The following is a 23,375-nucleotide window of genomic DNA, read 5'->3' as shown; positions in this document are numbered from 1 at the left end:
CACAGGTGTGCACATACAATACAGTGTACGGTACCTAGAGAATTCTATAATAGCTGACGTCAGGCCTCCACTGGGGAGGGGGGAATCTCTGGATCTGAAGGAGTACTATTTATTTAAGACTATTTATTTTTTTAAATCTTTCTTTCCACTTGTTTAAAGTGAGAACACATGCCAGAGTTTGTGTATGTTAGGGAACTGTTTGCAGGAGTGAGGTCTCTCCTACCACGTGGGTCTGGGAGACTGAACTCAGGCATGGCAGACCACGTCCTATGTGCTGCGGTGCTGCTAGCCCCAGAAGCATTTTAGAAAGTTTTAGGAAGACTTTTCCATGTATTTTTTTTCTGGTGACCCAAGCAATCTAACATCCTGACCTACCAGAACCAACTAAATCTTTGCCCATTTTTATGTCTTTATACAAATTTCTTTTCCAACATAAAAGCTGAATATTCCAAACACTGGTTGAAAGTCACCTATGATTTAAGCAGACTAGAAAAATTACATTATATACAAATCTTCGTAGTGTAAAGGCCTATCGCAAAAGCAGTTCCTTCTGCGGAAAAATTATTATGTTCAGATATTTAAGCTAAACTGATTCCCAGTCAATTACCATCAAGTCTACCCAAGATGTTCATTTTTTAATTTTTTTTTTTAATAAAAATAAGCCACAGCCTGGTCTACAAGAGCTAGTTCCAGGACAGGCTCTAAAAAAAACTACAGAGAAACCCTGTCTCGAAAAACCGAAAAAAATAAAGAAAAAAAAATAAAAATAAGCCAATGATACTGGACAAAGAAAGCAGGTAGAACTCAGTATAGAGTCCTACAAAACTTCTAAGTTTTGTAAAACTACTAAGGGTAAATTTTTTTTGTTAGTTACTACCTAAGATGACTCCATTTCTTGAAAGAGCTGAGCTAACAAATATGGAAAAAAATAGCATAGGACATTAAAAGCTTCAGACACCTTCCATGCTTTATACAGTTTCCAGTATTTAATAATCTAATCATTTCTTCAATCCGCTTCTTCATTTAAAAAAAAGACATTACCGCTCTTAAAAGTATGACTGTTTTTTTTTGTGGTTTTTTGATAAACTATGATAAAGAAAACATATCTTCAACTTGCCAGACACTGGCCTACCAGCTCTTATTTAGGGCGACACTGTCCCCTTACTGATGGCAAGCCTGCTAAAGACATTAGAAATATCAAAGCTCACCTGACCATGGCTCTGAGGAACAAGTATATGTTTGTGTATAATATATACGTATATGTGTATGTATAATGTACCTCAGGCTGGCTTGAACTTTACTGTGTAACCAAGGGTGGTTTTGTACCCAGTCTCCCGCCTCTGCCTCCTCTGTGCTGGTGGTACAGGCCTGTGCTCTCAGTCTGGTTTTATGCAATGTTAGGATTGAACCCAGGGTTTTGTGCTTGTACTTTATCAACCGAGCTACATACCCAAATCTGAAAAATACATTTTAGAAAATAAAAACCACACATATCCATCTTAAAAATCTTGAAATCGTTGTGTATGAAAAAGATCAAAAGTAAATAAGTAAATCACTATCAATGATGAATATTTATATTTTCAAAGTTGTTCACTGTTCTCAGTAATCTTACTTTACTTAGAAGGAAAATCTACATGATAGTTTCCCCTCCCCCACTTCTTTTCTTGAGATAGGCTGCCTCTCACCACTACCTGGTGGCCCAGTCTGGCCTGGAACTCAACACTGCCCTGTCTTAGTCTGCCGTGCCGGATCACAGGGCCACGCAACAGCTAAACTTGCTGATTTTCTAAGCCTTTTGCATTGCTCACCTGCGGCTTCTGGTAACTCAGTAAAGTAAGGGTGTTGGCAAACGCCAACAAACTCATTATACCTGGGAAGGGCCCCCTTCTGAAATTCATTTTGGCCACCGTTAATGTTGAGAAGGGAGTCCAAGGTTTCACCATATAAATAAACAGAGTTCGGCATGGGAACACATAACGTGCACAAACCAAATAACCCTTGTTAATAAACAGAAGCAGGGTCCATGTAAATTCTACCTCAGAGGAGGCAAGTATATGTGAAAAATGAGAAGCAACCAAACACTGCTAATTTTATGCAGTTTTTAAAACACAATGCTTTATGGATTTTCTTGGCAAGAAGAAAAACATTAAGAACAGTTAAGTTACCCTTACCACTAGGTTTTCTGAACAGAAGTTGGCTCAAAATTACCATTCCTGTTTCCCAGCATGGCATCAGTTCATACAAAATGGATTTGGGGTGCAGCAGCTACTTCTTCTGACAGAAAGGGGTCTCCAGTTCTCTACCTGAATGCAAATGCCTCCTGAGAACTTAAATACAATAATGGATGGCTTTCCTTTCTCTCGCTCGCAGGGACTGCTGGAGCCCAGAAATAAATCACGGGAGGGCCAAGAGTAAAGAGCAGTCCTGTCGTTTCGACTGGACTTTACTAGTCGCTCACCTCCTTTGTTAACTCAAACCAAATGTTTTATCATTTCTCAAAAGTGCCTTACAGGAGGTAACCATTTTATACAAGTAATGGCAGACCTATCCTATGACATGCTCACAATAATTAAACACTTCCAATTTCTTCTAACAATAACTTTTTGCATGAAATTACATTACTATTTCCGATATTAACCTTGCATATTTTTTTTTATGGATTTGGGCAGAAAACAAATCAAGTATCATCAACACAAACCCTATTTGTTCATGCCATCTCTACAGAAGTAATCTACCTGTCTCTGTTCACAAGAATTCTGGTTCTATGTATGCACTCAACATCTTTTACCATTTGCTTACATTTTACTGCAAATTCCTTAGAACTGGATCTTTTATGTTTTCTTAACCACACTGCCTAGAGAAATAATTCACACAGGTAAAACACAGACTACAGACCTGGTAACTGTAACTGAAAAAGAACTGTCTTAAACACATTAAAGCCACAATAAGGAAGCCAAAGAATGGAGGCGAAGGATTCTCACCGTCTGTCTCTAGGCTGAGCTTCTGCTATGTGGGAAAGGAAGCTGAGAAGGTTGCTGAAAACTGGCTCTCATGTCATCGGAGTCTTCAGATTCTCCCGGCCTCCTCAGTCAACAGTGCACCTTAAGAGCAGGAAGAGGACAGGTTGGCAACCATTCCAAACTGGATTTAGGGATATTATTTTGTGACATTCAATACATTTATCTCAAAATCTTTCATTGTCCAAATTCAATGCAAAAGGAGCTATTTGACAGACAAATACAAAATTCTTATGACTATCAGCTTATTAAAGGAATGAAAAGGACCTTGCTGTGGAGAAATTCATCAGCTTCTTAGAAGATGCTAACACAAAACAAACCATAACAAGGATGTGTTGTTGATAAAAAGTGCCTGTTCAATTACTTTAATTGCAAATTTCCTAGTGTGCTCATAAATTCATCCACCCCATAGTTACATATACCTCTAAAGACATCTTCAAAAACAAAAATAAGAAAGAAAAGTAGCTGGAGGTTTTCTTATAGTAACTTTCTTCTTTTTTTTTTCTTTCCGAGACTGGGTTTCTCTGTAGCTTTGGAGCCTGTCCTAGAACTAGTTCTTATAGATCAGGCTGGCCTTGAACTCACAGAGATCCATCCCAAGTGTTGGGATTAAAGGCGTGTGCCACCACTGCCTGGCCTTACATTACATTACATTTCTTCAGTTTCAAAATACCAGCAATTTAACTTTTCCAAAAGAACACCAGCTGTCTTACATTTGTACAAAGTCGGTGGGGCAAAGTTAGAACCAGGTTTGGTGTTAACAGTGGCAAACTGGAAAAACAAAACAAACAAGCAAACAAAAAAATCATTGCCCAGCTGAGGCTCAAGTCCATGCAACTGTTAGAGCCCAGCACTATTATATTAACACAACAACGACGAACAGAGAAATCATCCTTGAACAAGAAACTAGATAAAAGCAAACATGCTGATTGTAATTTCATTTGCATACATTCCTAGACAATGTAAATTAGTTTACTATGAAAAAAAATGAGGTCATTGGGATTTCCTGGGAATGGATGTTACACAGTGAGGGAATTCAACAGGTGCCATCTTAAACTGTGGTGATGGTCTCATTTTGACTTGAAATGCCACAAAATGTTTTATGCCCCTTAATGTGTCAATTGGAAACCTAAGATTTACCCTATTTTAGAAGAAAATAAAGAACAATGGAGGGTATGTAAAATATTTAGCAAAAAAGAATGTTTATAATATGCATTATTTCTAACAGCAAAAATTAGAAATAGTTATATGTTGATTTAAAAAAAAACCCTGAAAGTAGTTAAATAACATCTATTATACCACTGGATAGTGTAAGATATAGTATCTTATGTATAAAGTATTATATAAGAAGACTAAATTATTGAATGATATTTATTAAGAATTAAAGAAACAATCTTATGTTTAGGATAAATAGACTTTCGCATGAAAACTGTATAAAAATAAAGGCATCTTTTCTGCTTTCGAAAATAATATTCTTTCTCTTGATATATGTTTTGTTTAATAAACATATATTACTAGCAAATTAAAGATGAAAATAACAATGAAAATAAAACAAAGGCAGCTAAGAGGCAGCCCAAGTCACTGAAGTCACTGAAGTGGTTCTGCTGCCTCCACCAGAGTGCCATAAACAGGGAGGGGAGACTGAACCGGAAACATGGAAGCAGTCATTAAGCCGCATGTTTTCTCGCTTACCGAGCAGTTTATTAGGCTTGAGCATATTTGATCTTTATAGTGAGGTTATATGGGAACAGCAGAGATGGAGGAGGGTCCCATATTCTATATCCTGGAGTCAAATCAGACCTTGATGACAAATTCAGAAAGGAGAGCTCAGAGACGTAAGATGGGGGCATCATGTTTCTTGACAATATACATAAGGAAGTCATTAATAGGTCAAATTAAAAACAACCATAGTTGCTATTATATTTATTAGAATACTGTAGGCACCTTGGAGATTCACTACATCCTAATGCTTAGCTTTTAAACTGATGGAGGACTCTCACTGGTTAATAAAGATACTGCCTTGGCTTTCTGATAGGGCAGGATTTAGATAGGTGGAATAGACAGAACAGAATGCTGGGAAGAAGGGAAGTTAGTCTATTGCCATGCTTCTCCTCTCTGAATGAGTTGCCATGAAGCCAGCCACCAGGTCAGACATGCTGAATCTTTCCTGGTAAGCCACCACCTTGTGGTGCTACACACACTACTAAATATGGGTTAAAGAGAGATGTGAGAATTAGCTAATAAGAGGCTGAAACTAATGGGCCAGGCAGTGTTTAAATGAATATAGTTTGTGTGTTGTTATCTAGCCATGCAGGAGCCGGGTGGGACGAAAAGCAGACCTGCCCACAGTTCTCACTACATTAAACTGCGCCCAATATAAGTTCTAAGTCCACCTTGCCTTAGAAGAGAATACCAAACCTCTGACATCCTACTAAATGCAGGCTTTCGTGCTGTTACATTTCTTCTCTTCTTGAGAAGTACGATTACTTGGTCTTTAAATCTGGAAGAAGAGCATGTCCTGACCGTGTTTAGGAATGCAGCACAGATGAAATTTTACAAGTCTATGCTTCAAGGAATACTGTCCTTAGCACTGTCCCCAAACGTGGATATTCTTTTTTTTTTTTTTCTCATGGTTTATTTTTTTTTATATTTAAAAATTTCCATCTCCTTCCCTCCTCCTCCCCCCTCTCTCCCCTCCTCCTCCCCCTTCCCTCCCCTCCTTCTCCCCCTTCCCTCCCCTCCCCTCCACCCATACCTCCCCTCCCTCCCTCTCAAGGCCAAGGAGCCATCAGGGTTCCCCACTCTATGCTAAGACCAAGGTCCTCCCAACTCCCCCCAGGTCCAGGAAGGCGATCGACCAAGCTGAGAAGGCTCCCACAGAGCCCGTCCATGAAGAACAATCAGAGCCCAGCGCCATTGTCCTTTGCTTCCCAGCCAGCCTCCGCTGCTGGCCACAGTCAGAGAGCCGGGTTTGGTCGCATGATCCATCAGTCCCATTCCAACTGGAGCTGGTGATCTCCCATCAGTTCTGTCCCACCGTTTCCATGAGTGAACGCACCCCTCTCGTTCCTGACCTTCTCCCTCATGTTCTCGCTCCCTCTAAAGAACACCACCCGCTCCTGACAAGAGGAAAAGGAAGGTTTGTAATGTGCCACATTAAATGGCTAGCCAGGGTCTGGTGATGATGTTGGAGCATCAGGAGCCTCCACCGATCTCATCTTGTTTACACTCCAAGGGCAGACAGCTATCACAGTCCGGCACAACCAAAGCCTCCTGTACATGGGCAAAACCCTATAAAACAGCCTAATCTATATAGAGAGACTTGTCTCAAAAAAGAAACAAAACAAAAGAATGAAACCAAAACCTGGGAACATTTTACTTGAAAAAAAAATTCCAAATCCTGGAAATTATCTGGAACATTAATAGTAAGTCTTCTATGGTAATATCTATGTAGGACAACAGAAAAATTTCTTATGTGAATAATTGTTTAAGTTAGTCTCAAACAGAATTCAATGGTTCAGATGTGTCTTGAACTATAACAACAGGAAACACATTTCTGAGAGGAAAATATTCATTCACTATCAGCCGTGCTATCAGTGGAACATCTGTGGACTGCTGTTCACACTCCGCTTTGAGTTCGTTCATTTGCTTTACTTCTGTGCTGGACATTGTCAATTGTTCTTACTATACAGCTCTTACGTCAGGTGGTTTGCCACCTAGTCCATCACTAGTGTGCACTGCATTATTTGTTTCAAAGTTAAAACCACCCTTCCTTGCTTGCTTGAACACAGGTCAATTCATACCAATGGTAGAAGATTGCAAACTTTGCTCCCTAAGATGGAGAAATACCGTACAGTCAATGCAGAACACAAGAAATATGCAGACAGCTTGGAGAAAGTTACAGTGATCCTATCTGGGTGCTAAAGAGATGACTGAGTGGGTAAGAGCACTTCCTCATCCACATGACCTGAGTTAGAGTCCCAGCAGCCACCCACACAGTGGCTCACAACCACTTGTGACTCCAGTTCCAGATCTGATGCCCTACTTTGCCTTCACAGGCACCCAGCACACACATATGCAGGTGCCTAGGCATACGTCTCCAGGTAGTGTGATCCTGTATGCCATCGACTGTATATCTCTGAGATTAAGAAAAAGTTTACAAATGTATATGATAGATGACAAGGCCTGAAACAAAAGAATTGCAGCTCATCTACTTGCTAACAATAAACTGAGAAGGAAAAGAAGGAGGAGGAGGAGGAGGAGGAGGAGGAGGAGGAGAAGAAGAAGAAGAAGAAGAAGAAGAAGAAGAAGAAGAAGAAGAAGAAGAAGAAGAAGAAGAAGAAGAAGAAGAAGAAGAAGAAGAAAAGACAAGAACAACTTTGCCATCAGTGAAAAACCAGTAGTACACTGTCAACTACAAAAAACCGCTAAGAGAAATGAAAATGATCTAGGGAAAGAAAGACTCACACCATTGTTCTTCTAGCGGACTATAGTTAGATCTCTCTGTCACTCCAAACTGACCCAGCAAACGTCATCATGACTCTTTTTCTTCTAGTAGACATCAGTTCTGAATGAAGTGGAAGTTTACATAGGCAAGGAGATCTAAAACCATTTTGAACATGGAGATAAACACTGGAGAGGTGGCTAGGTGATTAAGAGCACCGGCTGCTCCTGCAGAGAACCTAGGCTGGATTCCCTTGCTGGGCAGCTCACAACTGCCGGTAACTTGCTTCTAGGGCTGTGGTCCTTAACCTTTGAACCTTGACCCGTTTTAAGGGTAACTCAGACCAATGAAAATGCAGATATTTACATTACAATTCTTAAGAGTAGCAAAATTACAGTTAATAAAGTAACAGTGAAAATAAGTTTACAATTGGGGGGGTCAGCACAAGATGAGAACTGTGTTAAAGGGTTGAGGCACTAGCAAGGGTGAGAACCACTGCTCTAGAGGATCCAGCACACTTTGCTGCCTCTGCAGGCACCTGTGCTCATATGCACATATATCCATACACGTACAAGTACACACCAAAGACATCTTTGAAAAAAAAAAGGTTAATATTAGGATCCTTGCTATAAAACTAGCATGAAACCAACACAGTATATGTAGTACAGGCATATGGCAAGATCTACACAATATAACAGAAGGGAGGGAGGGGCACCAGAATAAAGATTCAAGCCTGAGGCTGTTTTATTTTTTGACAAAGTTGCCATAGAAATTTCAGGGAGAAAGCACAATCTTGTAAGTAGATGGTCATAAAAGTGTTAAGTACACAGGAGTAAATAAATAAGTGCTAAACCTTAGTTTACTAGCTATAAAACTAATTATCTGGACCACTGTTTGAACCAACAAAAAGACCAGCACTTCCAGAAGAAGGTATAGGGGAATTTAGGTTGGAGAAAGGTTTATTTTGCAGAGCAGTAGGAACACAACCCACCAAAGTCCTCAAGAGATATCTGCTATCTAAAAAGCCAGCAACAGAGTGGGAGAAAGTGTTTGCAACTCATATACATGATAAAGACATTACATTTGGACCGCATTAAAGTCCTACAACTGAAGAATGAGATAACCTAACCAAATAAAAATAAGTAAACTGGACGGGAACTAAAAAGCACTTCAAAGGATGCTTCGCCTAAGCGACAAGGTGACCATCATGAGTACGCACTAGAAATGCAGATGAAACGACGGGCTACAAATACACAAGAATTATTTTTTCAATTAAAAGAAAATTCCTTAGTTGGAAAAGATGAAGGGTGTTTTCTGTTGTCCTAATTCACTTTCTATTGTGATAAAACACCAGCTAAAACCCACACTTGGCAGGAGGAACTTCACTTCATCTTACATGTTAGGGTCCATAAATGTGGAAGTCAGGAACTCAAGCAGCAACTGGAACAGGCAACAGAGGAGTGCTGTTCACTGGCTTGCTCCTCCTGACTTTTTCAGCTTGCTCCCCTACCCAGGACCACCAATCCAGGGTGGTACCACCCACAATGGGCTGGGATTGCCTGTACCAATCATAATTAAGAAAATGCCCCCAGCTTGCCTACAGGCCACTGTGGTAGAGGCAGATGTCTTGTTTTGTTTTTCTCAACTGAAATGTCCTCTTTTCAGAAGGTCCTACCTAGCTTAGGTCAAGTTGACAAAAAAGTGGCCAGCACAGTCCTTCGCTCCTGGTGAGAATATAAGGGCCTGGCCACATGGAGCAAGAGCAATTTCATTCAGTTACGTGTCTGAGAACATTCACAATGTCCCAACAATGTCACACATGGTTATTTAAGCAAGAGAAAGCAAAGCCCGTTCAAAACTTGTATGCAAATGAGATCAGTTATCAATCCTGTTAGCCAAGACGGTAAGCAAAACAAACATCCACTGATGAAGGGATAAATCTAAGGTGGCAACCAAAAACAAAACAAAAACAAACCCAAGTCACTAATGGCTAGGAAACCAGGCTCAGAGATTAAAGATAAGCAAGGGGAGGAAGCTCCTTATTTGTTCTGCCTTAGTCCACGTACGCACACAGTACAGGGAGAGGAGCTGAACTAAGGTAGGGAAAAGGAGATCACTTCCTAGGCAGAGAAGGGACAAGATCACTGGAGATGAACAGGGGAACACTGGGGAGACCCTGGTCTTCTAAACACACACACACACACACAGGGGAGACCCTGGTCTTCTAAACACACACACACACACACACACACACACACACACACACACACACAGAGAGAGAGAGAGAGAGAGAGAGAGAGAGAGAGAGAGAGAGAGAGAGAGAGAGAGAGAGATGGTTGCAATGACTGAACAACTGAGATCTAGAAAACTTACTTGAAATCATCAAACTCCATACCTGCTAGAGTGTGAACTACGTGGTGTTTCAACTACAGCGTTAGCTGGAACAAAGACTTGAGAAAACACATACTACAACATTTAGCGAACTAAACTGCCTTAAACGGGGATCTGATTAAAATAAGCCAAGCTTTTTTTCGTTATCTAAAGGAAAAAAATCACACCCTAAAATAAACACAATGTATTACAATTACTCTTTTTTTAATTTTTTAATTTTTTTTTTTTTTTGAGACAGGGTTTCTCTGCAGCTTTAGAGCCTGTCCTGGAGCTAGCTCTTGTAGACCAGGCTGGTCTCAAACTCACAGAGATCCGCCTGCCTCTGCCTCCTGAGTGCTGGGATTAAAGGCGTGCACCACCACTGCCCGGCTACAATTACTCTTTAGAGAATTCTGATGCAGCCTGAAACCGACTCTCCCTGAACCCCGCAAGGGGAACACAACCTATTGCACAGTAGCTCTAGAAAGAGTTAAACGGTTCCTAAAAAAATTAACCGTTGCTATATCCCCCCGAAATTCTACTCCTAGGTATACAGAGAAAGGAAATGAAAACTTTGTTCACAAAAGAACTGTCATCATCCCACCGGAGTTAGTCATAATAACAGACAGCTGGAAACAATCTAAGTGTCCTTTATCCAAACATGTGTTAAATACTACGTGTTCAATCTTACCAGTGGAATATTATTCAACCATAAAAACTAATGAAGCATTCCTGCATTCTACAAACACATTAATTGTATTACACTTACCGAAAACAGTGCCAACAAAAAAGCACACTGGTATGAAAAACAAACAAACCAAAACCTGCATGAAAACACTCAACAAAACATACCTGAAGAACAGACGGTCTAAACAACCCCCACTGTTGGAGACATTAACAGTAGAAACTAAACAACCTACCTTATCGTGAGCAGGAAGCCCCAGCGGAAGAAAACAATTCGTCCCAAACCCAGCCAATGCGCGCCACACAATGTCAATCTAATTTTCAAAGGCTTTATAAACTGACTCCAATCAGGCCATAAATAGCCAATCACTTTCAGAGGGGCCTCGCTCTGACAAACACCAGGCAAGGCTCACTATAAAACTCTCAAAGTGAAGTTAGTGGCGTTAGTGTGCTCTGAGGAAATAGACAAGTGACCCTCTGGCTAGGAGCTATCACATGGGACACAAGCTGCACTGTAGATCATGGTGGGGAAGGGAGTCAGTCATTCAGACGGTGTCCTGAAACAATCAGCTACCTATGGACTGAACGAAAGAAACTGAATCCCTACTGTTATCACAAAAAAACAAATTCTAGAGGAATTAGAGTTTAAAATAGGAAGGTAAGAGTCTAATATTTTACACATGATATGTAAGAGATTATGAACCCTGAGCTGGACCTCGCGCAGGGTGAGCAAAGGAATGGGGAATTCAAGGCCGTCATCAGCTACACAGCAGGGTCAAGGACAGTTGGGTTCTGGTCTCAGAGACACAAGAGAGAAAGACAGAAAGAGAATACAGTCAGGGAAGGCTTTTAAAGACACAGAAAGGGCTACCTTAAAAGCATAAAAAATTCAATTGCATCAACATTAAAAATTTCCATTCATTAATAAATATAATAAGGAAAAACAAAAATATAAGCCATAAAACTCATGGTTTAAAAATAGTTCCTATATTATATATAAATGTACATGTGTGTTTCCCAGAAATTTTTATTTTAAAAATAAAATGCAGAGAAGGTAGCCTTAAGCAATTTTCAATTTGTATGTGCATTACTGAAAAAAAGTTTTAGGGAAGACATGAAGAGCCTTCCTTTCTTTCCTCCTCAAAAAAAAAAAAAAAAAAAAACAAAACTTTAAATTATTATTATTTGTAGTGCTGGGGATTAAAGACCTTGTGCATGCCAAGCAAGCTCTGTGCCAACTGAGCTCTACCCCGACCCATGTATAAACACTGCATGGAAGAACATAACAATCGTAAACAATGATGGAAAAGAATGCTTAACACCTCATTAGGAAGCACAGAAAAGCAAATTAATAGCACAAAAAGATGACATCTCCCAGGACTCTCTCTCTTGAAGCCCTCAGGATGTACTGCCACTATCCAAAAAAAAAAAAACAAAACAAAACAAAACAAAACAAAAAAAACTAAATAAATACAATACTTCTTTACTTAATAAATCACAACCGGCTTCAAAAAGTAAAAGAAAAATCCTGTTCACCCCCTGATAGTGCCTAGATTTGGCAATGCCATAGCTAAATGGCACTTTCTGCTATAATACAGGAAAGATAAATTGATCTAACTCTTTCTAAAAACACGCTAGCACAGTCTCAACAAAATACAGTCTACACTTCTCTACTGGGTATATAACCTAGATAGAGTCTTACCTGTGTGAAAACACATAAAAACCAATGTTGACTCCGCCATTGCTTTCTGACAGCTATTGTATATATGCATGTGTGTGTGTGTATGTAAGTGCATCGTATATATCAACACAGATACAGCTGTTGTCACTGTAATGAGCGACGTCCCACACAGGCTCACATAACTGAACAGTGGGTCTTCAGTTGGTGGCACTGTTTAAGGAGGTTATGGAACCTTCAGATGGTGCAGCCTCACTGGAGGAAGTGCACCACTCGGGCAGGCTTTGATGATGTACCGCCTCACCTCACTTCCTGTGTGCACTCCTGGTGTGGGAGAATGATCTGTATTCTGTCAATTATATTTTAAATAAATGCTGATTGGCCAGTAGCCAGACAGGAAGTATAGGCGGGACAGCCAGACAGGAAGTAGAGACAGGTCAATGAGAACAGAATTCTGGGAAGAGGAAAGCCCATTTCTCTGCATTCCTGGCCCAGCCACTGAAGAAGCAAGATGTGACTGCCTTGCTGAAAAGGGTACTGAGCCATGTGGCTAACACAGAAAAGAATAATGGGCTAATATAAGTTATAAGAGTTAATAAGAAGCCTGAGCTAATGGGCCAATCAGTTTATAGTTAATGCAGACCTCTGTGTGATTTCTTTGGGACTTAAAGATTGTGGGAGCCAGGCAGGACAGAAACCCTGACAACACGCTCCCTCTCCCTCTGTTGCCCGTGTGTGGATGAAAGATGTGACCTGCCAGCTTCCTGCTCCTGCCACCTGCTGCGTCATCTTACTTTGTCACAATGGACTCTAACCTCAGGAACAGCCACAGCCAGAATGAACTTTCTCCGGTGAGTTGTTTGTGGTCATGGTCCTTTATCATGGCAACAGGAATGTCACCCGAATACAAAACCAAAATGAAGCAAGCAAACAAAAGCCCTCAAATATCAACCAACAAGGGAACGGACACGTTCACACAGCCTAGTGTTTTCAGCAGAGAAAATAAATGGACTAGAAATACAGCAGCGTAAAGGATTTCCAAAAAACCCCACAATGAATTAAAAAGAAAAGATCTCAGGAGACTATATACAAAATACCAAGACTTAGCAAAAGCATAATTTGAATTACATAGTATTTAAGTATCCAGGTGAAAAAAAGAAAGTGGCACTATTAAGAACAAGGTAGGTTATTTACATAAAGTTCAGAAGTGGTCCAGGGTTGCAAACAGTGGTAAGGCAATGGTGTGGTAAGGACTGACGCTGGCTGGCAGAAGCCTTGCATTAGTGAAGCTCCTTTCGCAGTAGACGGCCAGTTCTTGGGATAGCATTTCAATATTGTGCCTCATAATGTAAGCACAGGCAAGCATCCTTCATCTAAGAATATGAAACTCAAAATGCTTCATGACCTAAAACTTAAAGCCCCTGGCATGACATTGAAAAAAGCCCCAATGTTGGGGCATCTCATATTGTTAGGTTGTGAGCCCAGCAAAATCCACGCAAATATTTGAAAACGGCATGAACTCTGAAATCCGTAGCACCCCTGGCAGCGAATAGTCAAGTGTGTCCCCATTTGCAGTAAGCCGTAATTAAAATATAACGAGCAGCTGTGATTTGGCAAATGGGACTCAACTGTGATAAGAAGCTGTAGGGATAGGCATCATCTCAAAAGTTTTCACACATGCACGCTAACCGCTCAGCAATAGGGTTTTCCCTAATTAACAATAAATAAAAGCAGCGGAGTATATAAAGAGACATACACACTCACAGGAACATGGGAGCAGACCTGCTTACAGCTTTACCAATCTAAGAATGAGGATAACTCATTATCACCGGGCTCTTAGGTCTCCAAAGGATCCAAATGCCTGCTTGCTTGTGGCTCATGCCAGAGTATCTCATGGGAGTAACACAAGGGCTCTTTGGGATCTCCCACGTCTTCCCAGGCTTTTCTCCCCAGTTGGTGACACAGTCATAGATATGTCATGATGAGCAAAAGGTCAGAAGAGAAGCTTAACTCATCCTTCACAGCAAAGGATTTGCCCAACAAAGAATTCTTTCTAGACTACTTTTAGCCCCAAAGCCATTAAAATCCAATGTTCCCAATGGCACTGCTTCAGAGGTGGGGGCCCCTCACTCAAGGAAAAACTACTGTAGGAAACCTATTATTATTTTTAAAAATTTAAAGAAGCAACGGTAAGAATGTTCTAGATCAATTTTCTATTTAAATATTTCCACAGTATCTATCATGTGACAGGTACTTTGAAAAGCTCCAAGCAGGACATGGGATGCGCACACTGCAGTACTGTCAGTCATGTCCAGATGAGTACAGGAATCAGACATCACGACCGACTCCTCTCCAGAAGAAAGAGAAGAAAAGCCACTCATCTCAACACCACACGTCAATACAGCAGTGATTCACTCTGATGGCTTTCATTTGTTATGAATTGCAAGTGGACCAGGAACTATACCATTGTTGTCTGGCAGAACTTTTCCTGGGGACACAGCACACACACATATCAGTTGGTCTAAACCTCTTCTAGGCAGCTCAGTTGTCTGCTTCTTCCTGGGTCTCCAAGTCTTCTTTATAGCTTAGTTTGTCTGCAAGAGACCCTTATCTTTTACTGCTTACTTGGAGCGCCTCGGGCTGGGGGGTGACTGTAGATGTCCCTGTTCTTAGGAGCTTCACCAGTGGTTACACAGTAAGGCCAACAACAACAGTGATCTACAAGTGTAAACACGTATTTATCAAGTAGTTTTTCTACTGGGTTCTGTGACCTTTCCAGGCACAGCTTTTACCCTGGCTTATGGTACCAGACATGGTGTGCTCCTTGTTGAAAAGGCCTTAAATTCCATGAGAAGGCTTTGGCCATCTCCATGATAGCCGAGGCATTATTGCACAAACAGGCGCTCCTTCCCGGCATGTGTTATTTTAGCATGCGGGATCCACAGGCAGGCAGGAGTGTTGGGGACAGTTTTCTACAGCAGCCTGCATGGCTGCTTCTAGCACCATGAAAGCCAGTCTCCAGGGTGGGAGTTTCCAGTTCAGTCCTAGCTTAATTTCCTCCTGCGTGCAACCACAGCAAGCAATAAGGCTCACCTCCTCATTCTTGCATACAAACACAGCAGTGGCAGCAATCTTTAAGGTTTTGGGAGTTTCCAGGTCTTCCCTGACCAACATTTATCATTTTCCACCCACTCTTGGATTTTTTTTTTTCTAATTATCCCAGTCCCAGTAGGGTTGGTTATGAAGGAGGTGGGCAAATGGACATCCCTGGTTGTAGAAGGAGCTGCGGGCAGGCCTGTTCTCCATCCTGTTCAGCTCCTGCACAGCTAACTTAGTCCCAGAACAATTACATGGTGGGCTGCATTCCCGCCCGGCTCCCACAGCCCAAAGAACAATTCACAAATTGTATTCATTTAAACACTGCTTGGCCCATTATCTGTAGCCTCCTATTGGCTAACTCTCACATCTTGACTAACCCATTTCTATTAATGTGTGTAGCCCCATGAGGTGGTAGCTTACTGGGAAAGATCCTAACCTGCATCTGTCTCGGGTCAGAGAATTGTACCGGCAAGTACCGGCGGTACCGGCGGTTGTACCTGCGAGTACCGGCGGTCGGAGGAATTAGGAAGTGACCCAGATAGTCCTTTTATAATAAATCAGTTTTAATAAAAGGGGGAATAAGGGAACTTACAGAACCAAGGGTCCAGCGGAGCAGCGGGTGACGCAGGGAATAGCAAACGGGGCTCCTCCCGGCGCCCCGATGCTACTTAAGGGGTATCCTACCACGCTGGGGCAGCCACGCCCCTGAACGCAGGGATTGGGCCAGCTGCCCCAACATAGAATCATGGCGACTGCCTCATTGCCTTCTTCCCAGCATCCTGTTCTGTTTTCTCTACCTACCTAATTTTCTGTCCTATTAAAGGGCCAAGTCAGTTTCTTTATTAACCAATGAAAGTAACACATAGACAGATGACCCTCCTCCATCATTGGGTGCCAATCTGTAGAGGGAGCTGCAGGATGCTTCCCGCCAACTGGCTCCCAGCCGCCGGCTAGCTTTACTCCAAATAATTACACGGAAACTGTATTCATTTAAACACTGCCTGGCCCATTAGTTTCAGCCTCTTATTGGTTAATTCTCACATCTTGTTTAACCCATATTTAGTAATCTGTGTAGCACCATGAGGTGGTGGCTTACCGGGAAAGACCTTAACCTGCATCTGTCTCAGAGAGGAGAGGCATGGCGTCTACCTGACTCTGCTTTCTTTCTCCCACAATTCTGTTCTGTCTACTCCGTCTACCTAATTTTCTGTCCTCTTAAAGGGCCAAGGCAGTTTCTTTATTAACCAATGAAAGTAACACATTGACAGATGACCCTCCTCCATCACCTGGTTGTCTTTCCAATCTGTGAAACACTCAGAGGTTATCATAACATCACCTATATAGCAAAATCTTTTATCCAGAGGATGGGACAGACAAGACAACACCCTGAACCATCATTCCATTACAAACAGTGGGATTACAAGATTAGTCTTAGTCAGGTGTCATCTGTTCTAATCAAGGGTCAGGTGACCCCAGAGTCGAACACAGCAAGGTCTAATAGAGCATGGAAAGGTTTTATCCACTTTTATTAGTGGCTCCCTCCACAGATTAGAGCTGGATTGGAGGCACTAACTTAATTAGCTCCCTGTAACCCTCAGTCATTCTCTCTTGAGCCATTATGTCTGTATCCTACAGCTCTTCCATACCCGCCCTCATTTTTCCATGCACGGTGAACTTCAACGGTGCAACTTAATTTGCCCAGACCTACTCAGGGTCAAGGGGGAAGGGAGCCCGGCTCTCTCCCCCTTTGTACCTGCTGGCTCCCTGGGTCAGAGTGGCCCTGGGTTGGCACAGCGGCTATAGCTGAAGCTGCTGCCTCTCCATTCATCATACTTGGCTGTTGGGGAGGTTCTGGATCGGGAAACCATCCCCACCCATAGCACACCCTCTTCATGGAGGGAAATGTACCCTCCCTTACTCTGAGGATACACCCCCACTGGGACCGGCTTAATCATTTTCTCCCACACTGCTCTATCACAGGTGTCTTCCATGAACTGTTCCCAGGCTTTCAAACCTTCCAGCAGCTCTTAGCACACAACTTGACTTTTTAACCAATTTTTCCCCTATGACCTCTAGCTTGACACAAATCTTGCCGTGTACATCCTCCAATAATACAGGCAGACCTTTCTCCGTTTTATTTTTTTCTTAGATGGTCTCTCTCTTTACATGCTGGTCTAAGCTACTGAGATCTGTTGAAGCCATTCCTACTTTATAAACGTCTTGTCCCACCAACAGCCAGCAAAGCCTCTACCTCCGAACACCAGCCTCATGCTCCCTGTTGGAACACCGTTTCTTTAACTCCCCTGTTAGCATTGCTCTGTATAGCAAGTGGTTCAACACAGCTTCTCTTATTCCTAGTGTTCTCAATAGCATCTGCCCCTCCTTTATAACCCTCCAGTCCCTGCTATTTGTAGGGACCTCCCATGGAAATAACCGAGTGCTCCAATGGATTTGATAAGTCAGTCCATCAGGTACTAACTTCCCTCATATTGTCTCAGATTATACAGCCTTTGTCTTAAGGGAGGATGGAAAGTTATATGTTACTCCGTTTCTCTGCCTCCACAGCAGTCAGATGGATCCTGTATGCTCCCATGGCCAACACCCTCACTAGAGAGGCTATGGCAGGCCTTGGCTGCTTGTTTAAAAGGGCGGTGGTGGCGCACGTCTTTAATCCCAGCACTCAGGAGGCAGAGGCAGGCGGATCTCTGTGAGTTCGAGACCAGCCTGGTCTACAAGAGCTAGTTCCAGGACAGGCTCCAAAGCCACAGAGAAACCCTGTCTCAAAAAACCAAAAAATAAAAAAAATAAAAATAATAAAAATAAAAGTATCCCCCAATTCCAACACCGCAAAGGCTGAGTATTTCCTGATCACACTTGTTTCTTGTACTGGACCATCGTAAAGGGTTCCACCTGTACAGCGGACCACAGATATCCCCACTCTTTCTACTATTGTTGTTTTACCAGCTCTCTCTTTTATCTAATTTACTTGTCTAATCAGAAACTAAAGAGGAGGATGCTAGCCCCATCTTCCTTCCTTACTGCAATTGTTGACATACACAACAAGTACAGCTTGGCCACCGCCGAAGACCTATTTCAAACGACAGACAACTTCTGGCCTGGCAACTTCTGCGGCTGCTTGTTGACAATCAAATGTGCACTAAAATGACCGAAAATTTTCCTCCAACCCCTTAACTATTTCCAGGGCATCTCCATATTCACGTGGTAGGCTCCACTCATCCTGCAGGCATGCCATCGCATACGGCACAGCAAAGGTGCCATCTTGGGATTCCTCCCACAAACACTCCTAATCCCGATGACTCAGTCTTCCTTGCAGGTCTCACTATACATAGCAAGAACTGCAATCCCTGTCACAGCACGAAAGCACATTCACACACACCACATAGAAAAAGACAACTGGGCCAGAATTCCTTCCATGGATGCTCTCACTGCAGGCTACTTGCCCTTGGTCACCTGCCTTGCGGCCCCATAGCCAGGACCATCCACTCATTCCCCACAGCTCATCTTTGGTTATGTTATGTCCCTGTTCTGATGTCAATTATGTTATGTGACAAAGCTTTTCCTGAGGTGACGCAACACACAGGCCTACTCACTCCAGATAGAGATTGGGATCCCATGACAGAACAAAGTACGGAAGCCAAAGTTTTAACCTGGTGAACCAATGAGTCTTATTGGGGTTAGGTGCAGGACAAGAGGTGAGGGGTTACTCACAGAAGCAGAAATGACTCAAAGACAGCTGATTTACCATGCCAGTTGGAGTGACAGCTCACAAAACTGAGAACTTGGAGCACACTGCACAGCGGCAGGCAGCCTAGAGGTTGCAGAGTGTCCTTTCTAGGTGCCTCAGTGTAAGGATTTTTCCAGCACAAGAACATTTTGGCAGTCGGGAGCCAATGAATACTACAAAGTCAAACCAAGTAAAAAACTTTGAGAGATTTCCTGGGGAGAGCAGAATACTGGTTGCCTCTGAACTAGAAGAAAGATGGATGTCTGGGCAGAAGGGAAGGCTTTTATGGGGTTTTTAGACTGTGTGAGGAGAGAGCTTCGTGGGGAGGTATCCTACTACAGAAAACACTGATTGTCAACCCTGAGTCTGAGTTATGGGTGAAGGGATCTCCAAGTCTCAGAGCTCTGGGTCAAGCCAGTGTGTTTTTCCTTTGGCCTATGTCTTGGGATTGGAGTCAGGTCAGGGTCAGGGTGTTCTTTCCTTGGCCCAGGTGTTTGGGGTCAAGTGAGGGTCAGGGTGTTCTTTCCTAAGCCCTGGTCTCAGGGTCAAGTCAGGGTCAGGATGTTCTTTCCTTAGCCCAGGTGTTTCGGGGTCAAATCAGGGTCACAGTGTTCTTTTCCTTGGTCTCCGGGTCAAGTCAGGGTCAGGGTTCTTTCCTTAGCCCTGGTCTCAGGATCAGGGTGTTCTTTCCCTGGCCCTTTTACCCTACACTCAGTGGGTCTTAACCTCTTCCAGGTAGCTCGGCAGGCTTCTGTTTCTCTAAGGGTCTCAGAGTCATCTTTGTAGCATGGCTTGTCTGAGGGACTCTCTGGTTTTATTGCTTACTTAGTCAGAAAGGGTCCTCGTGAATCTGGTCAGTTTCAGGGACTTCCTGAAGCTATTCTGAATTGTTTACCTTCTTGTCTAAGGAGCTCCACGGTAGGATAGAATGTTTCAACTTCAAAGGAAACAGTTAGGCAACAACTAGGAAGTTTGGTGAGGATTTTATCTGTGAATACTTTTATGGGTTTACTGCACTTCATTACTGAGGTAAAGGATAACAATTTATACTACAGGTTCTGAGTGGTATTAAAAACTACTGTATCGCCGGGCGGTGGTGGAGCACGCCTTTAATCCCAGCACTCGGGAGGCAGAGGCAGGTGGATCTCTGAGTTCGAGGCCAGCCTGGTCTACAAGAGCTAGTTCCAGGACAGGCTCTAGAAACTACAGGGAAACCCTGTCTCGAAAAAACCAAAAAAAAAAAAAAAAAAAAAAAAAAAAAAAAAAAAACTACTGTATCTATTACAAGGTTTGTGCCTTCAAAAATGAGGCTTGATGGAAATAAATACATCTAATATGTAATCTTTAAGACAAGACTAAAAAATGGGCACCAAATCTACATTCAATATCCAAATGCTTTGCCTACTTTAAAGTGATTTCTACTGTTTCCATTTATTACATGGAATACAGACTACTCGCTCCCCTATAAAAGTTTCCTTTTTATTTACATTGGAATTTTTGAAAATGTGTACAGTAGGTTTATTTATGGTTTTACACTGCTGTGAAAATGATCCACTAAGATGCTATATCGGGTCACTCTGCTGCTGCACACTGTCTAGCCACTTGCCTTCCCCCCTCCATCTCCACTGCATCCCCTGTGACTCCCCCTCACTCACCCGCAGCAGCCACACGCCTCCTGACAGCAAAGCTTCTATCCAAAGAGCTGTCTCCAGCTTCCCTGTCTCGGCCCTCATGTAGGCGAGACCTCCAGGACAACGATCTAAACTTGCACTTGCCGTTGTCCTCCGGGTCCTCCATGCTGCATTCTGTTTCAGTTTCTACTTAGCACTCAATAAGACACCATACAGGCACGCTCTGGGAAGAGAGCAAAGCTTTTGGCTTTTGAGTTCTCTATCCCCACAGGCTAAAAGAACAACCAGAAAAGAGCGTCACTGCCTAAACATGATGGCATTTTGTGACCACACAAGACAGATTCTGGAAATCAACAGAACTGAAACACCGGTGTGCCTTCCCAACTAGCCCGCCACAAACAGGCTCCTTCTCTTAGGAGGTGAATCCAATTAAGTCAAACTATGTCGAGCTACCTATGATTGACAAGTAATGTTTTCTCTGATCATAAAGGTCATAGTACGAGTAGATAATAAGACTTTGCCCCTTGAGTTTACTAGGAATTGTTGTCTCACTCTTAAATAACAAGCAAACAGCACAGTCAAACGGACAATGAGTTTCGCAGCGGAGACAATCAAGGCGGCGGGTCATCAGGAGGGAAAGCACCAGGCTCCATCACCCTGGAAACTAGCTGCCCACAGTTTCCATGTGTGGGGTGAGGACCACTCACTACGGAAGCTACTTTCAAGGACTTCAAAAGCATGCATTTTAGGTAGCACAGAAACCGTTTTTCAATTACGTAGGTTCCTACAATGTTCTAGGTGAAATGAAAAAGTAGATACATTCACCTGATGGGTATGGACTTTTCAATTAACTTTTGTTAGGATGCATGCCAATACAACATGTGCCATGGCAAGAGAAGCAAGGCATCTGAACATGAATCCATTTTCTTCTGGCACTAATATAAATGTCCCTCTGATGTTTACTGTCCTAAGGAATTAGCTGAGGAGGTGGCACACACCTTTAATCCCAGCATTCAGCAGGCAGAGGCAGGCGGATCTCTGTGAGTTCAAGGCAGCCTGGACCATAAAGTCAAAAGCCCTTCGATTGTTAATTTAATAATTTAAAGCCATACCTTTAGTTAGCCACAAGACCCAAACTTGAACTGTTTAAACAGGTTTAACAGGCTTCAATACAAGAACCTAAGCACCACAATGTAAGAAAAACCTTACAAATTTATATAATTCTTGTACTAGCAAAAGAACTTACTCTACACATAATTGAACCCAAATAGGTGATGTTAAAAAGTTTTAGTATAGGTTCAACTTAACCTTACATTTATGGTATCTGTAAATTTAGACCATGAATACTTATCAATATTTTAATAAGTCTCAGATATTTTAACATATATTTGATTATAGTTTGCCGTTACTTGATTTTACTTTATTTATGTTTTTGTATGTGTGTGTGCACATATGTGGAGGTCACAGGAGTCAGTTCTCCCTTTCCTCACTGTGGTCCCAGGGAGGGAACTCAGGCCGCTGGCCTTTGTGGCAAGTGCATTGACTTGCTGTGTCATCTCACTGGCCCTGGGCTACCATTTTAAAAAAGTTATTTGGTTAATTATGGCATAGAGAAAACTATTTCAGGCCAATATTTAAAGCAGCTGTTTCAATCGATACTCTCTCATCATACTCCCTGGCAGCAAACAGAGGCATGCAGGTAATCTGCAGAGCAACTTTAAGACGGTCACTGAAATCTGTTACTGAGGAAGCCGTGGGGAGCACGCCAGTCATCAGCATGCCTCCAAGGCCTTGTGTCAGCGCCTGCCTCCAGGTTCCTGCCCTGTTGTAGCTCCTGTCCTGACTCCCTTCCCTGAGATGTATGGAAGTGTAAGCAAAATAAATCCTTTCCTCGCCAAGGGGCTTTGGTCATTTTCTTTCATCACAGCCACAGCGACCCTAACAAGGACAGTATCAATCACTGCCAGCTAAGTCACTGTCTCATTAACAGTAAAACAGAGAGCAAGCAATTGTAAGGAGAAGGCTCAGTTAATTCAAGTAGCTTGTAGGTAAGAGGTAAAGCCAGGATTTCAACTCGAGCCAGTTTGGTTTTGTGATGCAAGTCACAGACACCACACATAAATCCTCCGTATGGTCACACCGCCCAAATCAGCCATTTCATCAGAGACTGACAACCGACTCACAAGCCACTGTATTCTGCACCAAGAACTATGTCACAGACACAAACACACACCCAAGTCCTTGAAGATCCCTCTAGACACCACAAATAAAAACACATTCTTAGGGTACTCTTGCCTCCAACAGTTCCGACCCGCGAATTTAGTAAATGTATTGCTTCTGTTACTACCAGGGAACACATACTCTTATGGAATGAAGCTGGTTAAAACATTTGCAGGAAAATCTCCAAGAATTTTTATAAGTATGAAAAAAAAAAAGAATAAAAAATCCTGAAAAAAAAGAAGTTGATATTTTAAAATACATCTTGACCCAGTAAGAACTACGGGGCCTTTCATTTTGTTGCAGTCAGCAAAACTAAAACCCCGTAAGAACACCAACAGTAGTCCAGGGCATGTATCTTGAAGCGGTTCCATGTGCGGTGAATCAACTTCCAAACTCACCCTTTACACTGAAAGGCCTCCTCTAACCTGGATATGTCAGAAGAAATCGCTTTGAAAACCAGCACCCTACCATGAGAGGAAAATCAAAT

At 42.4% G+C, this 23,375-nt stretch overlaps 1 protein-coding gene across 3 annotated transcripts in view; it reads right to left on the bottom strand.

The window, feature by feature from the left end:
• Positions 1 to 23,375, bottom strand: part of Nrip1 (nuclear receptor interacting protein 1) — an 85,715-nt gene that overhangs the window by 39,161 nt on the left and 23,179 nt on the right. For all 3 annotated transcript variants that reach the window (XM_038346208.1, XM_038346209.1, XM_038346210.1), the window contains one exon: positions 2,982 to 3,101. The gene's annotated coding sequence lies outside the window, so the exon portion shown is untranslated. The remainder of the gene's footprint in view (positions 1 to 2,981; positions 3,102 to 23,375) is intronic.

Source organism: Arvicola amphibius, chromosome 10, assembly GCF_903992535.2.
Source record: "Arvicola amphibius chromosome 10, mArvAmp1.2, whole genome shotgun sequence".
Classification (NCBI taxonomy): Eukaryota; Metazoa; Chordata; class Mammalia; order Rodentia; family Cricetidae; genus Arvicola; species Arvicola amphibius.
This window is presented reverse-complemented; position numbering and strand designations above follow the sequence as displayed.